Source organism: Schistocerca gregaria, chromosome 6 (genome assembly GCF_023897955.1).
Source record: "Schistocerca gregaria isolate iqSchGreg1 chromosome 6, iqSchGreg1.2, whole genome shotgun sequence".
Taxonomy (NCBI): Eukaryota; Metazoa; Arthropoda; class Insecta; order Orthoptera; family Acrididae; genus Schistocerca; species Schistocerca gregaria.
The window spans coordinates 359,845,192-359,853,437 of record NC_064925.1 but is presented as its reverse complement, the minus strand read 5'-3'; the positions used below and the strand labels follow the sequence as shown (position 1 = coordinate 359,853,437).

The 8,246-nt window shown below is 43.3% G+C and overlaps 1 pseudogene; it reads right to left on the bottom strand.

Moving 5' to 3' along the window:
• Positions 1-7,539: 7,539 nt before the first annotated feature.
• Positions 7,540-7,656, bottom strand: LOC126279193 (5S ribosomal RNA; annotated as a pseudogene).
• Positions 7,657-8,246: the final 590 nt, after the last annotated feature.

Sequence of the window (8,246 nt, the reverse complement as noted above, 5' to 3'; positions counted from 1 at the left end):
TTGAAACAGAGTATTCCAGTCAACATTGCCAAAAGCTTTCTGTAAGTTTACAAATGCTAGAAACATACGTTTGCCTTTCCTTAATCTATTTTCTAAGATAAGCCGTGGGGTCAGTATTGCCTCATGTGTTCCAACATTTCTACGGAATCCAAACTGATCTTCCCCGAGGTCGGCTTCTACCAGTTTTTCTATTCGTCTGTAAAGAATTCGTGTCAGTACACTACTGGACATGAAAATTGCTACACCGCGAAGATAACGTGCTACAGACGCGAAATTTAACGGACAGAAAGAAGATGCTGTGATATGCAAATGATTAGCTTTTCAGAGCATTCACACAAGGCTGGCGCCGGTGGCGACTCCTACCACGTGCTGACATGAGCAAAGTTTCCAACCGATTTCTCATACACAAACAGCAGTTGACAGGCGTTGCCTGGTGGAACGCTGTTGTAGGGAGGAGAAATGCGTAACATCCCGTTTCCGACTATGACAAAGGTCGGATTGTAGCCTATCGCGATTGCGGTTTATCGCTCCTCGCGTTGGTCGAGATCCAATGACTGTTAGCAGAATATGGAATCGGTGGATTCAGGAGGGTAATACGGAACACCGTGGTGGATCCCAACTGCCTCGTATCACTAGCAGTGAGATGACAGGCATCTTATCCGCATGGCTATAAATGATCGTGCGGCCACGTCTCGACCCCTGAGTCAACAGATGCGGCAAGTATGTCGTTTAGGTTTTTTATATTGGTAACGCCACATAGCGCTCTGAAAATCACTGGCTATGCTGTGTACAGTCTGTGGCTAGTTTGCATTGTTATCCACCATTGTAGTGTTGGGTAGCTGGATGTCAACAGCACGTAGCGTTGCGCAGTTGGAGGTGAGCCGCCAGCAGTGGTGGTCGTGGGGAGAGAGATGGCGGAGTTTTGAAATTTGTAAGACTGGATGTCATAAACTGCTATATATATTACGACTATTAAGGTAAATACATTGTTTGTTCTCTATCAAAATCTTTCATTTGCTAACTATGCCTATCAGTAGTTAGTGCCTTCAGTAAATTGAATCTTTTATTTAGCTGGCAGTAGTGGCGCTCGCTGTATTGCAGTAGTTCGATGGTGGCCGAGTAACTGGCTCGCCACAATACGCCAGTCACTACTCTTGATGAACTGTGGTATCGTGTTGAAGCTGCATGGGCAGCTGTACTTGTACACGCCATCCAAGCTCTGTTTGACACAATGACCAGGCGTATCAAGGCCATTATTATGGCCAGAGGTGGTTGTTCTGGGTACTGATTTCTCAGGATCTATGCAACCAAATTGCTTGAAAATGTAATCACATATCAGTTCTAGTATAATATATTTGTCCAAAGAATACCCTTTTATCATCTGGATTTTTTCTTGGTGTAGCAATTTTAATGGACAGTAGTGTATTTTGTAGCCGTGGCTTATTAAACTGATAGTTCGATAATTTTCACCTCTGTCAACACCTGCTTTCTTTGGGATTGGAATTATTATATTCTTCTTGAAGTCTGAGGGTATTTCGCCTGTCTCATATATCTTGCTCACCCCATGGTAGAGTTTTGTTGGGACTGACTCTCCCAAGGCTGTCAGTAGTTCTAATGGAAATATCTGTCTAATTTTAGGCTGTACACAAGCGACCTGTTATATATGTGCCGGATCGTTTGGCTGTGTCTGAGGCCTTCCAATTTTCTGTCGGTTGTTTTAGTTCACTTTAACAATCGAATGGAATAATTTATATGTGCTGACTGAAGCGACGAATGAACATTTGTGCTCGGGATTTGCACGCGGGTCTCTTGCTCGCTACGCAGATGCACTGAACACTATGCGACACTGGCATAGTCGCTTTACGCAACTGCACGGACTGCCCTAGGACGCCTCCCTCCGCAGTGCTAATCCCATTCACGGCTCACTCCACTTGGTATTCTCAAAAATTCGAACAGCATTGCAGAGGATCTCCAATTTCATTTGAATAGCATCTCGGTGTTTAAAGAAACGAGGAGGGAGGCGTGCTGTGGTAGTTTGTGCAGTGGAAAATGGAAATTAGCGTTTGGCGACATTGGCCGGGAGGTCCCTTATGGGGCAGGTCCGGCCGCCTTGGTGCAGGTGATATTACATTTGACGCCACATTGGGCGACCTGTTCGCCGGATGGGGATGAAATGATGATGAAGACAACACAACACCCAGTCAATGAGTGGAGAAAAATCTCCGATCCAACTGGAAATTGAACCCGGGCCCGTAGGACGGCAATCCGTCACTTTGTTCATTTTTTTTTTCAGTCTCATTTTGTTCGTTTTCATTCGTTGTATCTGTTCGGAGCGGATGTCGTAAGACATCCGTTTAAGTTCGTCGTTAATCCATTAACTCAGTTTTTTTTATTACAGAGGGCAGCTATCGGGACAGACAGTTTGTGCAGTTGTGCAAACTCACTGTGCAGGGTGACGTAGTGGTTAGCACACGTGCATCGTGAGCAGGAGACTTGGGTTGGAATCCCATCCAGAGTTCAAATTTTCATTCCTCGCTTCAGTCTGCACATACACACCATAGATATTTGAGATTCGGAAAGGTCTCTGGGACCATATAATTTCATTCGAATGAAATTAGTCTCCTCGGCCACGTCAGCTATATGAATTTTTTCACTCACTCTCCTATTTTAATTGGTTGCAGTTAATGCAGGACAACCGACTGGTAATAGTCTTCAGTCTTTGGGTTTTGTATGATTTCACTTTCATACTTCTTCAGCTTTGTCGTTATACACAAACCATGACTAGGTTGACAACTTGTTCGATATAAATATCTTATTTCAAGGAGAGTATAAAGTCCCTAATAATGAGATATTTTCAAAATTTATCGAATTATGTACATAAATACGAATTTTCGTTACCTCAGGTATTGAATGCGTATTTTTGATCGGTTTTAGGAGGTCGGTAACTGGTGCCAAATTATACATTTATGCTTAAATAAATGAACAGTTACTAATTTATTCTGGTCTGTTGAAGCTCTGTCTCTCTAGCTGCTGGTTTGCGCCTATTATGGATAACTCTCTTTCGGCAAATGTTGAGGTGACGTGAACAGAAACCATATAAGATGTAATTTTTTAGATCTTTGGCCACTTAAATACGTGTTCTTCAAGTACGTGATGTCACTTGTATGAGGTTTCTTTTTGCGAGAAATATTTGTCATGTTAGTTAAATCTTCCCTGAATTCGTTTGAATGAAAATATTTTCAGGATATCTGTTGCCTTAGCAGATACTGTACGTAGCAATGAATTTTGTTGAGGATCGCTTTTTATCCAGCCAAATATTCCTTCCATTCCCGATACCGGAGAGCGTTTGGGCACTTTGATCCAGACACAAAGTTCACTTTTAAGCAAACACCTATTCACAAACGTGAAACAGATTTGACCAGAGGTCGATTGAAATGTGAAACAGAAGTACCAGTGTGTGATTGTGAATAATACTTCATGCCTGCTACTCTCCAGGCCCGTGTGCAAGGGTGTGATTTGTACTTACGTAATTCGTAATATAATTTTTGTGCAATATATTTACCATCCACACAAATAAATGGGTGAATAAATGCTTCAGAGCTAGATTCGAATGATTTTTAATTAGTGGAAAAACAAGATGAAAACAGTCACTAAAATTTGGCAGTTTTCATCTTCATAAGGGAACACTTATGCTCACCTTTGTACCCAATGATCCGTCAGTTTAACTGGTTACATGTTAATTGTATCTGGAATAACTTACTCCATAGCAATTTATTAGTTTTAAATGATGAATGAAGAACTAATCTAGTAACTGAATATGTACAACACTTAAGTTTCACATTTCCCCTGCGATGTATCACTGGGAGTAGGGCTACACGCCACGGGTTTGTAGACCCCAGTTGAACACGACTGCTTTAGTTCCGCACATGAAATCACTATAGACTGGTGTCAGAAGAACGAATGAATTTCTGAGTCAGCTAAAACAATGCAGACTGGCTTCAGTAGAGAGAACGCATACATTAGTCAACCGACTGAGGAATTACACTCTGTGTTCTGCGCTCGCTTGAAAGGGAAGATTGAATAATCAGTCAGTTTGCAAAATTACAATGCACTTTGTCGAGTGTTTCCATTCGGTTGATCTCACAAACTGATTTAATTCAAAATAAGTAAATGAAAAATAATCCAAGTCATACGTAAAACTACAAACGACAGAATCGGTTATTTTCATTCGGTTGCTCTCGGAGACTAGTTTCATTCAACAGAATGAATGAATAATCCAGCCGATACGTGAAACAACGGCCCAATGAGACAATTGTTTTCCAACAACTGAGTGAGTTGATTCTTCCCATTATCAACAACAGCCACTGAAGAGCACAGCATCAGCTTAGTAAGAAGAAACCGAACTGTTACACACACTCAAACACGTTCACTTACTGCACAAAATTTCCTCGTGCTTGTCGCTGATAGGTTGCTGTTGTACGGCCGTAACTCCACAACAGTAGATTTCCGTCCTACGATTCAACTTAAGATAGTACTTCGTAACTAGTAGATCATGACAGAAATTTTAAATGCGATCAATAAATCTATGAGTTACTGACATTCATATTTTTGTTGCCCCTGGGAGCTTTTAGATGGACAGCATGAAACTGGAAATGAGTGACGGGGTGAGCGCGCCAGTCGTTATGTACTATACATATTGTAGACTGTTATAATGTCTAACGCAAGTAATAAGAATGAGATATTAACCTAGCACAGTGGTACCTGTTTTGGTTAGAGCAATGTGGTGTACTGGACAGTATTGATAGCATAGAAATTAATTTTTTGATTTTTTTTCTTTAACAGGCAAAAAATTGAGAAGTTAGAATGTAAATTGCATGAGAATAACGTAAAGGAAGCCGTAGGAAAAGCAAGAGAATCACGGAAGAGAATGAGAAATATTGAGTTCAAAGGAGCTCATTAGATGATATACTTAAAGCTTTATGAGAAATCAAACAGGTGGCCAATGGTCTTAGGAAATAAACCTCATGCAGGAAATACGAAGTTTTTCCAAGTACTTTCAATGATGAACAGGAAACAGAATCAATCATGCTACAATTTTAGATAGACAGCATATGCCTTCCACTAGAGATTAGTTTTTAAGTGTTATGTAAAAATATGCAGAGCAACTGAAAGTGTAGCGTCGGTTCACCCAGGGCCGGCTGGAAGGTGGAACTCGATCCACGAACTGCCGTCAGTGTTGCAGTAGGACACCGACTTCTGTAGGGCGCGCTTCTCACTGAGGTGATATGATGTTCGATATGCGATACGATGCACGATACAGCTCGCGGCTCGATGCAGAAGTGCCTGCATAGAAATGTACTGGAGGCGACGTAACTGCTTCGTCCTGAGACGACAGCGATACAAAGTCAACAAATAGCTCTGCCGCATCTCTTAACGTGACACGGACTGCTGGTTGCTCCAAGCAGCTTGTGTCATACGACACACGGGGAAGCAAATCTCAACTCATCTACTGTGGCTCAAAAGCGATGTTACACACACATCAAAAAAGTTTTGCATCACCTCGGTTTCGAGGGTTCCGGAACCTGTACACAAAAGAGGAATAGTGATCAACGTAAACATCATTTCCGCCCTTTTTATTGTTCATGAAAACCATGCATTGCATACAGCGGGACCATCAGAGGTGGTGGTCCAGACTGCTGTACACACCCGTACCTCTAATACCCAGTGGCACGTCCTGTTGCATTGATGCATGCCTATACTCGTCGTGGCATACTATCTACAAGTTCATCACGGCACTGTTGGTCCAGATTGTCCCATTCCTCACCGGCGATTCGCGTAGATCCCTCAGAGTGGTTGGTGGGTCACGTCGTCCATAAACAGCCCTTTTCAATCTATCACGGGCATGTTCGATAGGGTTCAGGTCTGGAGAACATTCTGGCCACTCTTGTCGAGCGATGTCGTTGTCCTGAAGGAAATCATTCGGAAGATGTACACAATAGAGGCTCGAATTGTCGTTCATGAAGACGAACGCCTCGCCAGTATGCTGCCCATATGGATGCACTATCGGTTGGGGGGTGGTATTCACATATCGTACGGCCGTTATGGCGAATTTCATGACCACCAGTTGCTTACGTCGGCCCCACATAACACTTCCCCAAAACAGCAAGGCCCCACCACCTTGCTGCACTCGCTGAACAGTGTGTCTAAGGCATTCAGCCTGACTGGTTTGCCTCCAAACTCGTCTCCGACGATTGTCTGGGTGAAGGCATATGCAACATTCATCGGTGAAGAGAACGTGATGCCAATCCTGAGCGGTGGATTCGGGGTGTTGTTCTCCTTCATCTGTACCGCGCTGCGTGGTGTCATGGCTTTAAAGATGGACCTCGCCTTGGAAGTCGGGAGTGAAGTTGCACATCATGCAGCCTGTTGCTCACAGTTTAAGTCGTTAACACGACGTTCTGTGGCTGCACGAAAAACAATATTCAGCATGGTGGCATTGCTGTCTGGGTCCTCCGAGCCATAATCTGTAGGGAGGTGTCGTCCACTGCAGCAGTAGCTCTTGGGCGGCTTGAGCGAGGCATGTCAATGACAGTTCCTGTCTCTCTGTATCTTCTCCATGTGCGAAGAACATTGATTTGGTTCACTCCGAGACGCCTGGATACTTCCCTTGTTAAGAGTCCTCCCTGGCACAAAGTAACAATGCAGACGCGATCACCGCGGCAGTGACCGTCTAGGCATTGTTGAACTATAGACAACACGAGCTGTCTACCTCCTTCCTGGTGGAATGACTGGAACTGATCGGCTGCCGGATTCCCTCTGTCCAATAGGCGCAGCTCATGCATGGTTGTTTACATCTTTGGACGGGTTTAGTGGCATGTCTGAGCAGTCAAAGGGACAGTCTCTGACAACCAACATCCATAGTCAATGTCTATCTACAGGAGGTCTGGGAACCAGGGTGACGCAAAACTTTTTTTTGAGGCATTCAAATGAATAAAACCTGCATCCATCTCTCTAGTTTACTCTTCACACTGAAAATTAAAATCCACTGCTTTGGGATTCGCACGTGTTCTTCCCTAAGCCGTCTTTCTCATTCGATTTTGTGGAAAACATTCGGCAAAAAAAAAAAAAAAAAAAAAAAAAAAATGGTTTTCTTGTATCTTATACTCTGACATCACAGCTTGATAATGAACTGGTTTTCATTTCGTTATTGCCCATGGTTCTTGTGAAACTTCGAAGTAAGGTAAAACACAGCATATATTAATATACAGTGGAAAACGTTGTCACGGGCCAGTTTATATATGGCACATTTTAGGGAGTACATTGCTGCCTACGAAATTCCACTTCGTCTTCAGGCCGCAAGCGGCCCATCGGGACCATCCGACCGCCGTATCATCCTCAGTTGAGGATGCGGATAGGAGGGGCGTGTGGTCAGCACACTGCTCTCCCGGTCGTTATGATGGTTTTCTTTGACCGGAGCCGCTACTATTCGGTCGAGTAGTTCCTCAATTGGCATCAAGAGGCTGGGTGCATCCCGAAAAATGGCAACAGCACATGGCGGCTGGATGGTCACCCATCCAAGTGCCGACCACGCCCGACAGCTCTTAACTTCGGTGATCTAACGGGAACCGGTGTATCCACTGTGGCAAGGCCGTTGCCTGCGTACAAAATTAATAGATCTAAATTATTTTTTTGTGGTTGAAAATCTCGAGAAAATACGTGAGGTGCGTTGTACCTTGTCTGCCTTACGGTTGGCAGCTAGACACCACACGTGAGGCTGTTGGTGATGATATGGTCTGCTATGCAGAGAGTGGAGCTACTTCATTTCGCTCTTTTTCGTAACCCGCTGGTACAAGCCGAACCACGAAATGAAGTAACTTACTGAAATGAAAAGACGCCGGGAGTAATCAGCCTATTTCATGAGGCAACAAGCTAAAGGTAGGCAAAGGTAGTGTAAAGGGTGTCAAAGGGAATTAAAGATAGTGCATCATAACCTTCATAAGCATCATAAGCTTCAGAGCAAAGAAGATAGACTGAGAAGTAACGTCGCCAGATTGTTTTTCTTGCAGAGACAAACCTAATTATTTTCACTTGTACAGGAATGCTTTTAGAGATTTAAGCTCCAATTACTTTTAATGTATAAAGTACTGAATACAAAAGTGGATATATATTATTTCTGCGGAACGTATCATGCAAAAGCTTGCTTACAAGAACCCACGTAATTACTTTCACGTTTATAGACGAAAAGT